Source organism: Lissotriton helveticus, chromosome 1_2 (assembly GCF_964261635.1).
Source record: "Lissotriton helveticus chromosome 1_2, aLisHel1.1, whole genome shotgun sequence".
NCBI classification, from domain to species: Eukaryota; Metazoa; Chordata; class Amphibia; order Caudata; family Salamandridae; genus Lissotriton; species Lissotriton helveticus.
The window spans coordinates 339767735-339785882 of NC_136058.1; the positions used below are offsets into that span (position 1 = coordinate 339767735).

Here is an 18148-nt window from a genome sequence, read left to right on the forward strand (position 1 = left end):
GGGCAGGCAGATTGGCGTCCTTTTGGTCCCGGCCATCTGGTCGCCCCTCTCGCCTCGGCCATCTGGTCGCCCTGGAAGTCATGATGAGGTGCCATTCGCCTCCCGGATCCCAGCGAGGGCTCCAGGAGGTCGGGTACTTTCGCGCCTTGGGTCCCCTCTGTCACCTTGTGTGCACAGATTGCAAGAAAGTCAGGTAATTTCCCTCCGGATTACTAGGGGGCAGGGTATGCCCGGACACCCCTCCAAGGCTGGTGGTTCTCTGCTAGGGGGACCAGATGGGCTATGCCTGGGTAACACCTCCCTAGGCCACCCGGGGCTTCCTTCCTCCAGGCCAACGGCTTGTCAAATTGCCCAGGACGGGCTCCATGGCTCTTGGGCAGTCGTCCCCCGGATCTCCAGGCCGACGGCATGTCAAAGTGCCCAGGACGGGCTCCATGCGTCCCGGGCAGTCGTCCCCCGGGTCTCCAGGCCGACGGCATGTCAAAGTGCCCAGGACGGGCTCCATGCGTCCCGGGCAGTCGTCCCCCGGGTCTCCAGGCCGACGGCATGTCAAAATGTCCAGGACGGGCTCCATGCGTCCCGGGCAGTCGTCCCCCGGGTCTCCAGGCCGACGGCATGTCAAAGTGCCCAGGTTGGGCTCCATGCGTCCCGGGCAGTTGTCCCCCGGGCCTCCAGGCCGATGGCATGTCAAAGTGCCCAGGACGGGCTCCATGCGTCCCGGGCAGTCGTCCCCCCGGGCATCCGCCGCTCCCTTCTCCGGGCCGACGGCAGGTCAGATTGCCCAGGACGGGCTCCATGGGTCTCGGGCAGTCCTCCCCTGGGTGTCCGGCGCTCCCTTCTCCGGGCCGACGGCATGTCAAAGTGCCCAGGACGGGCTCCATGCGTCCCGGGCAGTCGTCCCCCGGGTCTCCAGGCCGACGGCATGTCAAAATGTCCAGGACGGGCTCCATGCGTCCCGGGCAGTCGTCCCCCGGGTCTCCAGGCCAACGGCATGTCAAAATGTCCAGGACGGGCTCCATGCGTCCCAGGCAGTCGTCCCCCGGGTCTCCAGGCCGACGGCATGTCAAAGTGCCCAGGACGGGCTCCATGCGTCCCGGGCAGTCGTCGTCCCGGGCGTCCGGGCCTGGGAGCTCCGGTGGTCCTCACCGTGCCTGAGGCCCAGCCGGGGTCCCCGAGCCCTGCCCGGCGTGGGCAGGCAGCAGCCCTACCACGAAGGCTCGGGGTGGGAAGCAGGGAGTCCTTTCGTTCCCGGCCACCTGGTTGCACCTTTCCCCTCGGCCATCTGGTCGCACGCAATGCTATCCAAAAGGGCGACCAGATGGCCAAACCTCCCTGGAAGTCCCTATGAGGTGCCATTTGCCTCCCCGATCCCAGCGAGGGCTCCAGGAGGTCGGGTACTTTTACGCCTTGGGTCCCCTCTGTCAACTCGTGTGCACAGATTACAAGAAAGGGGGGTAATTTTCCTCCGGATTACTAGGGGTAAGGGTATGCCCGGACACCCCTGCAAGGCTGGTGGTTCTCTGCCAGGGGGACCAGATGGGCTATGCCTGGGTAACAACACCCGGGGCTTCCCTCCTCCAGGCCAACGGCATGTCAAAGTGCCCAGGACGGGCTCCATGCGTCCCGGGCAGTCGTCCCCCGGGTCTCCAGGCCAACGGCATGAGCGAGTGCCCAGGTCGGGCTCCATGCGCCCCGGGCAGTCGTCCCCCGGGTCTCCAGGCCAACGGCATGAGCGAGTGTCCAGGTCGGGCTCCATGCTTCCCGGGCAGTCGTCCCCCGGGTCTCAAGGCCGATGGCATGTCAAAGTGCCCAGGATGGGCTCCATGCGTCCCGGGCATTCCTCCCCCCCGGGCGTCCGTCGCTCCCTTCTCCGGGCCGACGGCAGGTCAGATTGCCCAGGACGGGCTCCATGGGTCCCGGGCATTCCTCCGCTGGGTGTCCGGCTCTCCCTTCCCCGGGCCAACGGCTTGTCAGAGTGCCCAGGATGGGCTCCACGGGCCCCGGACGTCCGGGGCTCCCTTCCCCGTGCCAACGGCATGCCAGAGTGCCCAGGACGGGCTCCACGAGTCCCCGGCGTCCGGGGCTCCCTTCCCCGGGACACCGGCTTGTCAGAGTGCCCATGACGGGCTCCACGGGTCCCGGGTATCTGGGACTCCCTTCCCTGGGCCAACGGCATGCCGGAGTTCCCAGGACAGGCTCCACGGGTCCCGGGCGTCCGGGGCTCCCTTCCCCGGTCCGACGGCTTGTCAGAGTGCCCAGGACGGGCTCCACGGCTCCCGGGCGTCCGGGGTTCCCTTCCCCGGGTCAGCGGCATGTCAGAGTGCCCAGGACGAGTTCCACGGGTCCCGGGCAGTCCTCCCCCGGGCGTCCGGGGCTCCCTTCCCCGGGCCGTCGGCAGGTCAGAGTGCCCAGGACGGGCTCCATGGGTCCCGGGCAGTCCTCCCCCCGGGCGTCCGGGGCTCCCTTCCCCGGGCAGACGGCAGGTCAGAGTGCCCAGGACGGGCTCCACGGGTCCCGGGCAGTCCTCCCCCCGGGCGTCCGGCGCTCCCTTCTCCAGGCCGATGGCAGGTCAGAGTGACCAGGACGGGCTCCACGGGTCCCGGGCAGTCCTCTCCCGGGCGTACGTGGTTGTCCGACAGATTCGGGCAGATGTGCTTTTACGAACCGGATCGGAGTCGGCCCAAATAATAATAATAATAATAATAATAATCCACATTTGTAAGGCGCACAATCGCCCGTAAGGGTCTCTAGGCGCTAGGGGCCGTTGGGAAGATTAAGCAAGCTATTGCCCAGAGTCACATGGTGCTGGGCTAATCTGCCGCCGGTGCCGGGGATCGAACCCTGATCTCTGGGATGCTCGAGGGTTACTACGCGCTCTACAAAAACCTTAAATAAAAAAATCTCCAGATTCCGGAGTCAGCCGCCCTAGCCGCGGCGCCAGCTATTTCCCAGAGTCACCTGGTGCTGGGCTAATCTGCCGCCGGTGCCGGGGATCGAACCGTGATCTCCAGATTCCGGAGTCAGCCTCCCTAGCCGCGGCGCCAGCTATTTCCCAGAGTCACGTGGTGCTGGGCTAATCTGCGGCCGGTGCCGGGGATCGAACCCTGATCTCTGGGATGCTCGAGGGTTACTACGCGCTCTACAAAAACCTTAAATAAAAAAAATCTCCAGATTCCGGAGTCAGCCGCCCTAGCCGCGGCGCCAGCTATTTCCCAGAGTCACCTGGTGCTGGGCTAATCTGCCGCCGGTGCCGGGGATCGAACCGTGATCCCCAGATGGGGATATCCCAAAAATCTGGCATGGATACGGCCCGCCAGGACAGGTTTGGGCACCCCTGTCCTAACCAAAAGCAGCAAATCTGCCTATTACAATACTGTGAATTGATCGAGGGTATGCCTTAACCCCAAGGAGGTGAGCACTGTTTAACTGATGCCAATAAGTCCTCGTTAGTATAGTGGTCAGTATCCCCGCCTGTCACGCGGGAGACCGGGCTTCAATTCCCCGACGGGGAGGCGATTCATTTTATTCACACAATTAAATAAAATGATGTACTTTCTAACATTGTAAAATATATCTGTCATTATCCTTGCCTATTCCGATTGAGAAAAAAGGTTGAATTCACTGATGGCCAAAATGCTTACTGATGTGTTAACTGAAATTCAGAATATGCTCTGAATATTTCAATATGCACAGGCGTACCATCAAAAACACTTTACATCTGCATTCTCTTGGAAAATGAGATGAAGCAGTGGTGAATCCTAGGCTGCTGTTCCACTCGATTGGCACAATTTACAAGTAGAATGACTGCTTTTGGTTAGTAGTGACCCCTGGTGGCTAATAGTTATAAGCTGCAAATGATAAAGTGAGCTGATTATATATATATATATATATATATATATATATATATATAAATATATATATTGATAGTTAGAAAGATAGCCAGATAGACAGATCGATAGATAGATATTTATTTCAATGAAATAATTTCTTGATAAAACTGATTGTTTTTGGCTAGGAATTTCTGTATTGTAATATTTAGGAAAAAAGATTACTTGTCCTAACCAAAAGCAGCAAATCTGCCTATTACAATACTGTGAATTGATCGAGGGTATGCCTTAACCCCAAGGAGGTGAGCACTGTTTAACTGATGCCAATAAGTCCTCGTTAGTATAGTGGTCAGTATTCCCGCCTGTCACGCAGGAGACCGGGGATCAATTCCCCGACGGGGAGGCGATTCCTTTTATTCACACAATTAAAAAAAATGATGCACTTTCTAACATTGTAAAATATATCTGTCATTATCCTTGCCTATTCCGATTGAGAAAAAAGGTTGAATTCACAGATGGACAAAATGCTTACTGATGTGTTAACTGAAATTCAGAATATGCTCTGAATATTTCAATATGCACAGGCGTACCATCAAAAACACTTTACATCTGCATTCTCTTGGAAAATGAGATGAAGCAGTGGTGAATCCTAGGCTGCTGTTCCACTCGATTGGCACAATTTACAAGTAGAATGACTGCTTTTGGTTAGTAGTGACCCCTGGTGGCTAATAGTTATAAGCTGCAAATGGTAAAGTGAGCTGATTATATATATAGATATATATAAATATATATATTGATAGTTAGAAAGATAGCCAGATAGACAGATCGATAGATAGATATTTATTTCAATGAAATAATTTCTTGATAAAACTGATTGTTTTTGGCTAGGAATTTCTGTATTGTAATATTTAGGAAAAACGATTACTTGTCCTAACTAAAAGCAGCAAATCTGCCTATTACAATACTGTGAATTGATCGAGGGTATGCATTAACCCCAAGGAGGTGAGCACTGTTTAACTGATGCCAATAAGTCCTCGTTAGTATAGTGGTCAGTATCCCCGCCTGTCACGCGGGAGACCAGGGTTCAATTCCCCGACGGGGAGGCGATTCCTTTTATTCACACAATTAAATAAAATGATGTACTTTCTAACATTGTAAAATATATCTGTCATTATCCTTGCCTATTCCGATTGAGAAAAAAGGTTGAATTCACTGATGGCCAAAATGCTTACTGATGTGTTAACTGAAATTCAGAATATGCTCTGAATATTTCAATATGCACAGGCGTACCATCAAAAACACTTTACATCTGCATTCTCTTGGAAAATGAGATGAAGCAGTGGTGAATCCTAGGCTGCTGTTCCACTCGATTGGCACAATTTACAAGTAGAATGACTGCTTTTGGTTAGTAGTGACCCCTGGTGGCTAATAGTTATAAGCTGCAAATGATAAAGTGAGCTGATTATATATATATATATAGATATATATAAATATATATATTGATAGTTAGATGATAGCCAGATAGACAGATCGATAGATAGATATTTATTTCAATGAAATAATTTCTTGATAAAACTGATTGTTTTTGGCTAGGAATTTCTGTATTGTAATATTTAGGAAAAAAGATTACTTGTCCTAACCAAAAGCAGCAAATCTGCCTATTACAATACTGTGAATTGATCGAGGGTATGCCTTAACCCCAAGGAGGTGAGCACTGTTTAACTGATGCCAATAAGTCCTCGTTAGTATAGTGGTCAGTATTCCCGCCTGTCACGCAGGAGACCGGGGATCAATTCCCCGACGGGGAGGCGATTCCTTTTATTCACACAATTAAAAAAAATGATGCACTTTCTAACATTGTAAAATATATCTGTCATTATCCTTGCCTATTCCGATTGAGAAAAAAGGTTGAATTCACAGATGGACAAAATGCTTACTGATGTGTTAACTGAAATTCAGAATATGCTCTGAATATTTCAATATGCACAGGCGTACCATCAAAAACACTTTACATCTGCATTCTCTTGGAAAATGAGATGAAGCAGTGGTGAATCCTAGGCTGCTGTTCCACTCGATTGGCACAATTTACAAGTAGAATGACTGCTTTTGGTTAGTAGTGACCCCAGGTGGCTAATAGTTATAAGCTGCAAATGGTAAAGTGAGCTGATTATATATATAGATATATATAAATATATATATTGATAGTTAGAAAGATAGCCAGATAGACAGATCGATAGATAGATATTTATTTCAATGAAATAATTTCTTGATAAAACTGATTGTTTTTGGCTAGGAATTTCTGTATTGTAATATTTAGGAAAAATGATTACTTGTCCTAACTAAAAGCAGCAAATCTGCCTATTACAATACTGTGAATTGATCGAGGGTATGCATTAACCCCAAGGAGGTGAGCACTGTTTAACTGATGCCAATAAGTCCTCGTTAGTATAGTGGTCAGTATCCCCGCCTGTCACGCGGGAGACCAGGGTTCAATTCCCCGACGGGGAGGCGATTCCTTTTATTCACACAATTAAATAAAATGATGTACTTTCTAACATTGTAAAATATATCTGTCATTATCCTTGCCTATTCCGATTGAGAAAAAAGGTTGAATTCACTGATGGCCAAAATGCTTACTGATGTGTTAACTGAAATTCAGAATATGCTCTGAATATTTCAATATGCACAGGCGTACCATCAAAAACACTTTACATCTGCATTCTCTTGGAAAATGAGATGAAGCAGTGGTGAATCCTAGGCTGCTGTTCCACTCGATTGGCACAATTTACAAGTAGAATGACTGCTTTTGGTTAGTAGTGACCCCTGGTGGCTAATAGTTATAAGCTGCAAATGATAAAGTGAGCTGATTATATATATATATATAGATATATATAAATATATATATTGATAGTTAGATGATAGCCAGATAGACAGATCGATAGATAGATATTTATTTCAATGAAATAATTTCTTGATAAAACTGATTGTTTTTGGCTAGGAATTTCTGTATTGTAATATTTAGGAAAAAAGATTACTTGTCCTAACCAAAAGCAGCAAATCTGCCTATTACAATACTGTGAATTGATCGAGGGTATGCCTTAACCCCAAGGAGGTGAGCACTGTTTAACTGATGCCAATAAGTCCTCGTTAGTATAGTGGTCAGTATCCCCGCCTGTCACACGGGAGACCGGGGTTCAATTCCCCGACGGGGAGGCGATTCATTTTATTCACACAATTAAATAAAATGATGTACTTTCTAACATTGTAAAATATATCTGTCATTATCCTTGCCTATTCCGATTGAGAAAAAAAGGTTGAATTCACTGATGGCCAAAATGCTTACTGACGTGTTAACTGAAATTCTGAATATTTCAATATGCACAGGCGTACCATCAAAAACACTTTACATCTGCATTCTCTTGGAAAATGAGATGAAGCAGTGGTGAATCCTAGGCTGCTGTTCCACTCGATTGGCACAATTTACAAGTAGAATGACTGCTTTTGGTTACTAGTGACCCCTGGTGGCTAATAGTTATCAGCTGCAAATGGTAAAGTGAGCTTATTATATATATATATATATATATATATATATATATATATATATATATATATATATATATATATATATATATATATATATATATATATATATATATATATATATAAATATATATATTGATAGTTAGAAAGATAGCCAGATAGACAGATCGATAGATAGATATTTATTTCAATGAAATAATTTCTTGATAAAACTGATTGATTTTGGCTAGGAATTTCTGTATTGTAATATTTAGGAAAAAAGATTACTTGTCCTAACCAAAAGCAGCAAATCTGCCTATTACAATACTGTGAATTGATCGAGGGTATGCCTTAACCCCAAGGAGGTGAGCACTGTTTAACTGATGCCAATAAGTCCTCGTTAGTATAGTGGTCAGTATCCCCGCCTGTCACGAGGGAGACCGGGGTTCAATTCCCCGACGGGGAGGCGATTCATTTTATTCACACAATTAAATAAAATGATGCACTTTCTAACATTGTAAAATATATCTGTCATTATCCTTGCCTATTCTGATTGAGAAAAAAGGTTGAATTCACTGATGGCCAAAATGCTTACTGATGTGTTAACTGAAATTCAGAATATGCTCTGAATATTTCAATATGCACAGGCGTACCATCAAAAACACTTTACATCTGCATTCTCTTGGAAAATGAGATGAAGCAGTGGTGAATCCTAGGCTGCTGTTCCACTCGATTGGCACAATTTACAAGTAGAATGACTGCTTTTGGTTAGTAGTGACCCCTGGTGGCTAATAGTTATAAGCTTCAAATGATAAAGTGAGCTGATTATATATATATATATATATATATAAATATATATATTGATAGTTAGAAAGATAGCCAGATAGACAGATCGATAGATAGATATTTATTTCAATGAAATAATTTCTTGATAAAACTGATTGTTTTTGGCTAGGAATTTCTGTATTGTAATATTTAGGAAAAAAGATTACTTGTCCTAACCAAAAGCAGCAAATCTGCCTATTACAATACTGTGAATTGATCGAGGGTATGCCTTAACCCCAAGGAGGTGAGCACTGTTTAACTGATGCCAATAAGTCCTCGTTAGTATAGTGGTCAGTATCCCCGCCTGTCACGCAGGAGACCGGGGATCAATTCCCCGACGGGGAGGCGATTCCTTTTATTCACACAATTAAATAAAATGATGCACTTTCTAACATTGTAAAATATATCTGTCATTATCCTTGCCTATTCCGATTGAGAAAAAAGGTTGAATTCACAGATGGACAAAATGCTTACTGATGTGTTAACTGAAATTCAGAATATGCTCTGAATATTTCAATATGCACAGGCGTACCATCAAAAACACTTTACATCTGCATTCTCTTGGAAAATGAGATGAAGCAGTGGTGAATCCTAGGCTGCTGTTCCACTCGATTGGCACAATTTACAAGTAGAATGACTGCTTTTGGTTAGTAGTGACCCCTGGTGGCTAATAGTTATAATCTGCAAATGATAAAGTGAGCTGATTATATATATATATATAGATATATATAAATATATATATTGATAGTTAGAAAGATAGCCAGATAGACAGATCGATAGATAGATATTTATTTCAATGAAATAATTTCTTGATAAAACTGATTGTTTTTGGCTAGGAATTTCTGTATTGTAATATTTAGGAAAAAAGATTACTTGTCCTAACCAAAAGCAGCAAATCTGCCTATTACAATACTGTGAATTGATCGAGGGTATGCCTTAACCCCAAGGAGGTGAGCACTGTTTAACTGATGCCAATAAGTCCTCGTTAGTATAGTGGTCAGTATCCCCGCCTGTCACGCGGGAGACCGGGGTTCAATTCCCCGACGGGGAGGCTATTCATTTTATTCACACAATTAAATAAAATGATGTACTTTCTAACATTGTAAAATATATCTGTCATTATCCTTGCCTATTCCGATTGAGAAAAAAAGGTTGAATTCACTGATGGCCAAAATGCTTACTGACGTGTTAACTGAAATTCAGAATATGCTCTGAATATTTCAATATGCACAGGCGTACCATCAAAAACACTTTACATCTGCATTCTCTTGGAAAATGAGATGAAGCAGTGGTGAATCCTAGGCTGCTGTTCTACTCGATTGGCACAATTTACAAGTAGAATGACTGCTTTTGGTTACTAGTGACCCCTGGTGGCTAATAGTTATAAGCTGCAAATGGTAAAGTGAGCTGATTATATATATATATATAGATATATATAAATATATATATTGATAGTTAGAAAGATAGCCAGATAGACAGATCGATAGATAGATATTTATTTCAATGAAATAATTTCTTGATAAAACTGATTGTTTTTGGCTAGGAATTTCTGTATTGTAATATTTAGGAAAAAAGATTACTCGTCCTAACCAAAAGCAGCAAATCTGCCTATTACAATACTGTGAATTGATCGAGGGTATGCCTTAACCCCAAGGAGGTGAGCACTGTTTAACTGATGCCAATAAGTCCTCATTAGTATAGTGGTCAGTATCCCCGCCTGTCACGCGGGAGACCGGGCTTCAATTCCCCGACGGGGAGGCGATTCATTTTATTCACACAATTAAATAAAATGATGTACTTTCTAACATTGTAAAATATATCTGTCATTATCCTTGCCTATTCCGATTGAGAAAAAAGGTTGAATTCACTGATGGCCAAAATGCTTACTGATGTGTTAACTGAAATTCAGAATATGCTCTGAATATTTCAATATGCACAGGCGTACCATCAAAAACACTTTACATCTGCATTCTCTTGGAAAATGAGATGAAGCAGTGGTGAATCCTAGGCTGCTGTACCACTCGATTGGCACAATTTACAAGTAGAATGACTGCTTTTGGTTAGTAGTGACCTCTGGTGGCTAATAGTTATAAGCTGCAAATGATAAAGTGAGCTGATTATATATATATATATATATATATATATATATAAATATATATATTGATAGTTAGAAAGATAGCCAGATAGACAGATCGATAGATAGATATTTATTTCAATGAAATAATTTCTTGATAAAACTGATTGTTTTTGGCTAGGAATTTCTGTATTGTAATATTTAGGAAAAAAGATTACTTGTCCTAACCAAAAGCAGCAAATCTGCCTATTACAATACTGTGAATTGATCGAGGGTATGCCTTAACCCCAAGGAGGTGAGCACTGTTTAACTGATGCCAATAAGTCCTCGTTAGTATAGTGGTCAGTATCCCCGCCTGTCACGCAGGAGACCGGGGTTCAATTCCCCGACGGGGAGGCGATTCATTTTATTCACACAATTAAATAAAATGATGTACTTTCTAACATTGTAAAATATATCTGTCATTATCCTTGCCTATTCTGATTGAGAAAAATGGTTGAATTCACTGATGGCCAAAATGCTTACTGATGTGTTAACTGAAATTCAGAATATGCTCTGAATATTTCAATATGCACAGGCGTACCATCAAAAACACTTTACATCTGCATTCTCTTGGAAAATGAGATGAAGCAGTGGTGAATCCTAGGCTGCTGTTCCACTCGATTGGCACAATTTACAAGTAGAATGACTCCTTTTGGTTAGTAGTGACCCCTGGTGGCTAATAGTTATACGCTGCAAATGGTAAAGTGAGCTGATTATATATATATATATATATATATATATATATATATATAGATATATATATATATATAGATATATATAAATATATATATTGATAGTTAGAAAGATAGCCAGATAGACAGATCGATAGATAGATATTTATTTCAATGAAATAATTTCTTGATAAAACTGATTGTTTTTGGCTAGGAATTTCTGTATTGTAATATTTAGGAAAAACGATTACTTGTCCTAACTAAAAGCAGCAAATCTGCCTATTACAATACTGTGAATTGATCGAGGGTATGCATTAACCCCAAGGAGGTGAGCACTGTTTAACTGATGCCAATAAGTCCTCGTTAGTATAGTGGTCAGTATCCCCGCCTGTCACGCGGGAGACCAGGGTTCAATTCCCCGACGGGGAGGCGATTCCTTTTATTCACACAATTAAATAAAATGATGTACTTTCTAACATTGTAAAATATATCTGTCATTATCCTTGCCTATTCCGATTGAGAAAAAAGGTTGAATTCACTGATGGCCAAAATGCTTACTGATGTGTTAACTGAAATTCAGAATATGCTCTGAATATTTCAATATGCACAGGCGTACCATCAAAAACACTTTACATCTGCATTCTCTTGGAAAATGAGATGAAGCAGTGGTGAATCCTAGGCTGCTGTTCCACTCGATTGGCACAATTTACAAGTAGAATGACTGCTTTTGGTTAGTAGTGACCCCTGGTGGCTAATAGTTATAAGCTGCAAATGATAAAGTGAGCTGATTATATATATATATATATATATATAAATATATATATTGATAGTTAGAAAGATAGCCAGATAGACAGATCGATAGATAGATATTTATTTCAATGAAATAATTTCTTGATAAAACTGATTGTTTTTGGCTAGGAATTTCTGTATTGTAATATTTAGGAAAAAAGATTACTTGTCCTAACCAAAAGCAGCAAATCTGCCTATTACAATACTGTGAATTGATCGAGGGTATGCCTTAACCCCAAGGAGGTGAGCACTGTTTAACTGATGCCAATAAGTCCTCGTTAGTATAGTGGTCAGTATCCCCGCCTGTCACGCGGGAGACCGGGGTTCAATTCCCCGACGGGGAGGCGATTCATTTTATTCACACAATTAAATAAAATGATGTACTTTCTAACATTGTAAAATATATCTGTCATTATCCTTGCCTATTCCGATTGAGAAAAAAAGGTTGAATTCACTGATGGCCAAAATGCTTACTGACGTGTTAACTGAAATTCTGAATATTTCAATATGCACAGGCGTACCATCAAAAACACTTTACATCTGCATTCTCTTGGAAAATGAGATGAAGCAGTGGTGAATCCTAGGCTGCTGTTCCACTCGATTGGCACAATTTACAAGTAGAATGACTGCTTTTGGTTACTAGTGACCCCTGGTGGCTAATAGTTATCAGCTGCAAATGGTAAAGTGAGCTGATTATATATATATATATATATATATATATATATATATATATATATATATATATATATATATATATATATATATATATAAATATATATATTGATAGTTAGAAAGATAGCCAGATAGACAGATCGATAGATAGATATTTATTTCAATGAAATAATTTCTTGATAAAACTGATTGATTTTGGCTAGGAATTTCTGTATTGTAATATTTAGGAAAAAAGATTACTTGTCCTAACCAAAAGCAGCAAATCTGCCTATTACAATACTGTGAATTGATCGAGGGTATGCCTTAACCCCAAGGAGGTGAGCACTGTTTAACTGATGCCAATAAGTCCTCGTTAGTATAGTGGTCAGTATCCCCGCCTGTCACGCGGGAGACCGGGGTTCAATTCCCCGACGGGGAGGCTATTCATTTTATTCACACAATTAAATAAAATGATGTACTTTCTAACATTGTAAAATATATCTGTCATTATCCTTGCCTATTCCGATTGAGAAAAAAAGGTTGAATTCACTGATGGCCAAAATGCTTACTGACGTGTTAACTGAAATTCAGAATATGCTCTGAATATTTCAATATGCACAGGCGTACCATCAAAAACACTTTACATCTGCATTCTCTTGGAAAATGAGATGAAGCAGTGGTGAATCCTAGGCTGCTGTTCTACTCGATTGGCACAATTTACAAGTAGAATGACTGCTTTTGGTTACTAGTGACCCCTGGTGGCTAATAGTTATAAGCTGCAAATGGTAAAGTGAGCTGATTATATATATATATATAGATATATATAAATATATATATTGATAGTTAGAAAGATAGCCAGATAGACAGATCGATAGATAGATATTTATTTCAATGAAATAATTTCTTGATAAAACTGATTGTTTTTGGCTAGGAATTTCTGTATTGTAATATTTAGGAAAAAAGATTACTTGTCCTAACCAAAAGCAGCAAATCTGCCTATTACAATACTGTGAATTGATCGAGGGTATGCCTTAACCCCAAGGAGGTGAGCACTGTTTAACTGATGCCAATAAGTCCTCGTTAGTATAGTGGTCAGTATCCCCGCCTGTCACGCGGGAGACCGGGGTTCAATTCCCCGACGGGGAGGCGATTCCTTTTATTCACACAATTAAATAAAATGATGTACTTTCTAACATTGTAAAATATATCTGTCATTATCCTTGCCTATTCCGATTGAGAAAAAAGGTTGAATTCACTGATGGCCAAAATGCTTACTGATGTGTTAACTGAAATTCAGAATATGCTCTGAATATTTCAATATGCACAGGCGTACCATCAAAAACACTTTACATCTGCATTCTCTTGGAAAATGAGATGAAGCAGTGGTGAATCCTAGGCTGCTGTTCCACTCGATTGGCACAATTTACAAGTAGAATGACTGCTTTTGGTTAGTAGTGACCCCTGGTGGCTAATAGTTATAAGCTGCAAATGGTAAAGTGAGCTGATTATATATATATATACATATATATATATAAATATATATATTGATAGTTAGAAAGATAGCCAGATAGACAGATCGATAGATAGATATTTATTTCAATGAAATAATTTCTTGATAAAACTGATTGTTTTTGGCTAGGAATTTCTGTATTGTAATATTTAGGAAAAAAGATTACTCGTCCTAACCAAAAGCAGCAAATCTGCCTATTACAATACTGTGAATTGATCGAGGGTATGCCTTAACCCCAAGGAGGTGAGCACTGTTTAACTGATGCCAATAAGTCCTCATTAGTATAGTGGTCAGTATCCCCGCCTGTCACGCGGGAGACCGGGCTTCAATTCCCCGACGGGGAGGCGATTCATTTTATTCACACAATTAAATAAAATGATGTACTTTCTAACATTGTAAAATATATCTGTCATTATCCTTGCCTATTCCGATTGAGAAAAAAGGTTGAATTCACTGATGGCCAAAATGCTTACTGATGTGTTAACTGAAATTCAGAATATGCTCTGAATATTTCAATATGCACAGGCGTACCATCAAAAACACTTTACATCTGCATTCTCTTGGAAAATGAGATGAAGCAGTGGTGAATCCTAGGCTGCTGTTCCACTCGATTGGCACAATTTACAAGTAGAATGACTCCTTTTGGTTAGTAGTGACCCCTGGTGGCTAATAGTTATACGCTGCAAATGGTAAAGTGAGCTGATTATATATATATTCACTGAAAAAACCATAGGTTATAGACCATATATAGTTAGGAATTCGCATTTACAAAACCTTATTTTACTCACACAAAACCATTGAAATTCCATATATAGTTAGTTGCACTAACTATATATCGCGCACCCGCAATCCACTGCTGATGATGTCACATATTACATCATTCATGACATGGTCAGTGACATCACTGATGACATCACTGATGACATCTCAAATGACATCACTGATGACATCACTGATGACAACATCCAGTGACTGTATGTTTCTGTAAAGTTAAAATATGTCTTACATATTGAAGAATGAGTGGATGTATAAGTGTCTGGATGAAGGATTTAGTAGGTGCATGACTGACTGTATGAGTGAGTGATTAAATGTGTCTCACTGAGTGCATGAGTTAGTGACTAAACTGTCTTAATTTGTGCATCATTATGTCTGTTGTTCTGTAAACTGTTGCATGTGTTGATAAGTAGCTATATGAGTAACTATATGGGTTATTGATTGGTTGCCCAAGTATTTGTATGGGAGACTGAGTGTGTGTGTGGGTGGCTGGGAGGTGTATGACTCTGTGCATAGATGTGTGAGCAGTTGATTCACTAGATGTATGGTTTCAAAAGTGCATGTGGAAACAGCTGTATGGGCGGTTGACTGTGTGCATGAGTGTATTGGTGAGTGAATGGATATCTCAGTGCTACATGTCAAAGTAAGTACATATGTAAAACACAGTACATGTGAGAGTTGACATATATAAATAACTGTGCATAAGAGCCAGTGAATGTGTGAGTGGCGGTATGGATCATTGTGAACTTGTATCAGGGATTGTATAAGAGAGTAAATATGTGTTAGTATATGTTTGAATAAGTAAAGTTTGTATAACTGTATAGTTGAGGAAATGGAGGTGTGATTGATTCTTTGCATGACTGACTAGGTGTGTGAGTAACTCCATGGATGAGTGACAGTCTGTGAGTGTCTGTTTACACTGATTGTATCTAAGGTTATATTAGAGTCTGAAGAGGTTCATCGTATTATCACATGAATGATATCATCAGTGATGTGATCAGTAATGTCAAATGAGATGTCATCAGTGATGTCATTTGAGATGTCATCAGTGATGTCATTTGAGATGTCATCAGTGATGTCATCAGTGATGTCACTGACCATGTCATGAATGATGTAATATGTGACATCATCAGCAGTGGATTGCGGGTGCGCGATATATAGTTAGTGCAACTAACTATATATGGAATTTCAATGGTTTTGTGTGAGTAAAATAAGGTTTTGTAAATGCGAATTCCTAACTATATATGGTCTATAACCTATGGTTTTTTCAGTGAATTTTCAAGGTTTTGTAAATGCTAATTCCTAACTATATATGGTCTATAACCTATGGTTTTTTCAGTGAATTTTCAAGGTTTTGTAAATGCTAATTCCTAACTATATATGGTCTATAACCTATGGTTTTTTCAGTGAATATATATATATACATACATATATATATAAACATATATCATCTGTATATCTATATAAATACAAACATAAATGCATGCATACATATACTTATATGCATACAGATGCATGTTATTTACATGAAAGTTGAAAAAACACTAATAAAAGCAAAGCTAAAAAGCCACCTCATTACAAACAGAATGGCTTTAACTTAAACGAGGGCGAGATCTATTGCATTTTCAATGCTTGTTTACTTTGGTTCCATCAAGAAGGCATTCAGATGTGTCACACATTTGCCATAAATTCTGAATGTTAGCACTCTAGTTGCACATTAGATCACTGTAGTAAAGCTACTGCTCACCAGGGACGTCTGCTGCTGGTATTCAAAGTGCATGTTTCAGTCTGCATGTCAGAATTTTTTTAATGAAATTGAAGAGGGTTTGAGAAGTCACTCAAAATGTGCCCTAATTTTTCTTTCTGCAGCACTAATCATAATTCATATGGCAAAATATACCCCCTCATTTTGTTCCTTTTTAAATTAAATGTTTTAAGAGTTACCACTTTATTCCAATCAAGATGGCTTCAGGTGTGCCATACCTTTGTAATAAGTAGGACTGTTAGCGCTCTAGTTGTTCTTTAGAACTCTCTGGGACATTCTGTCATTGGGCTATACTTGGGCTACATCTGGGTGATATTTGGGCTACATTTGGGCTCTTTTGTCTCTGGTGGCCATTTTGGGAGACTGCATGTCAGAATTTTTTAATGAAATAGAAGAGGATTTGAAAAGTCACTCAAAATGTGCCCTAATTTTTCTTTCTGCAGCACTAATAATACCTTCTATTGCATAATATACCCCCTCATTTTGTTCCTTTTTAAATTAAATGTTTTAAGAGTTACCACTTTATTCCCATCACGATGGCTCCAGGTGTGCCATACCTTTGTAATAAGTAGGACTGTTAGCGCTCTAGTTGTTCTTTAGAACACTCTAGGAGGCTGCAGTAGAACACAAAGGAATCAACTGACAGTCTCTGTCCTTGTTGGATGTACATGTTTTACTGAGAATGTCAGACTTCATTTTCACATGACTGAGAAAGATAATGTGAATTTACAGAAAATATGCTTTCAGTTTAGCTTATAGATCCCCTTCCAAACCACTGTGGGAAAATCATGAGATATTAGTTTTCTTTCAAACAATATTCATGATATCACAGCAGAAGGTTTTTTCACATGGTAAAATCACCTTAGAACCCACCACAATTCCTAAAACGAGTATGGTACCATCAACAAATGATTTATAATGTAACTAAAGTCCTAAAACCCTCTATTAACTACAATGCTTTTTAATGAGGTGCTATCATGTATATTGGTCCCAAGATGGCTGCCAACACTTCTTGGATGAAGTGCTGACAGCCAATCAGATCAGATGTGTGGTTAGGCTCCGCCCAGATATATATCTTTTTTTGAACCTAAATTACTCAAAATCCACTGGAGCACATATATTGAGACCTACAAAAGGCACATCGGGCTAACAGTCCCTACAATTTTGCCAAGTTTCGTGCAAATCCATTCAGCCGTTCGGGCTAAAAGTGAGGCCAACCGCCCTATGGAAAACTCAATGTTAAAAACACGTTTTGGGACCCCCCTTTTTTCTCGACCCCCCCTGGACGAACCCCCCCCCCAATTTTCAGGGGCTGCTCAGAAACAAAATGTTCCATTTTCCTGAAAATTTCAGCCAATTCCGTCCACAAACGCCAAAGTTATTAGACATAGAATTTTCAAAAATCCCATAGAGAAAAAATCCTAACTATATATACCTACTGGCGACCGCCAGTAGGTAATATATATATATATATATATATATATATATATATATATATATATATATATATATATATATAAATATATATATTGATAGTTAGAAAGATAGCCAGATAGACAGATCGATAGATAGATATTTATTTCAATGAAATAATTTCTTGATAAAACTGATTGTTTTTGGCTAGGAATTTCTGTATTGTAATATTTAGGAAAAAAGATTACTTGTCCTAACCAAAAGCAGCAAATCTGCCTATTACAATAC

General features: G+C 41.1%; 8 non-coding genes across 8 annotated transcripts; all 8 read left to right on the top strand.

The window, feature by feature from the left end:
- Nucleotides 1–4858: 4858 nt before the first annotated feature.
- Nucleotides 4859–4930, top strand: TRNAD-GUC (transfer RNA aspartic acid (anticodon GUC)). The gene has a single exon. It is a non-coding gene; the product is annotated as a tRNA-Asp (tRNA).
- A 1333-nt stretch (nucleotides 4931–6263) lies between these two features.
- TRNAD-GUC (transfer RNA aspartic acid (anticodon GUC)) lies at nucleotides 6264–6335 on the top strand. Its single transcript has one exon. It is a non-coding gene; the product is annotated as a tRNA-Asp (tRNA).
- A 2815-nt stretch (nucleotides 6336–9150) lies between these two features.
- TRNAD-GUC (transfer RNA aspartic acid (anticodon GUC)) lies at nucleotides 9151–9222 on the top strand. Its single transcript has one exon. It is a non-coding gene; the product is annotated as a tRNA-Asp (tRNA).
- A 1347-nt stretch (nucleotides 9223–10569) lies between these two features.
- On the top strand, nucleotides 10570–10641 carry TRNAD-GUC (transfer RNA aspartic acid (anticodon GUC)). The gene has a single exon. It is a non-coding gene; the product is annotated as a tRNA-Asp (tRNA).
- A 674-nt stretch (nucleotides 10642–11315) lies between these two features.
- On the top strand, nucleotides 11316–11387 carry TRNAD-GUC (transfer RNA aspartic acid (anticodon GUC)). Its single transcript has one exon. It is a non-coding gene; the product is annotated as a tRNA-Asp (tRNA).
- Nucleotides 11388–12019: 632 nt separating this feature from the next.
- Nucleotides 12020–12091, top strand: TRNAD-GUC (transfer RNA aspartic acid (anticodon GUC)). Its single transcript has one exon. It is a non-coding gene; the product is annotated as a tRNA-Asp (tRNA).
- Nucleotides 12092–12765: 674 nt separating this feature from the next.
- TRNAD-GUC (transfer RNA aspartic acid (anticodon GUC)) lies at nucleotides 12766–12837 on the top strand. The gene has a single exon. It is a non-coding gene; the product is annotated as a tRNA-Asp (tRNA).
- A 635-nt stretch (nucleotides 12838–13472) lies between these two features.
- TRNAD-GUC (transfer RNA aspartic acid (anticodon GUC)) lies at nucleotides 13473–13544 on the top strand. The gene has a single exon. It is a non-coding gene; the product is annotated as a tRNA-Asp (tRNA).
- Nucleotides 13545–18148: the final 4604 nt, after the last annotated feature.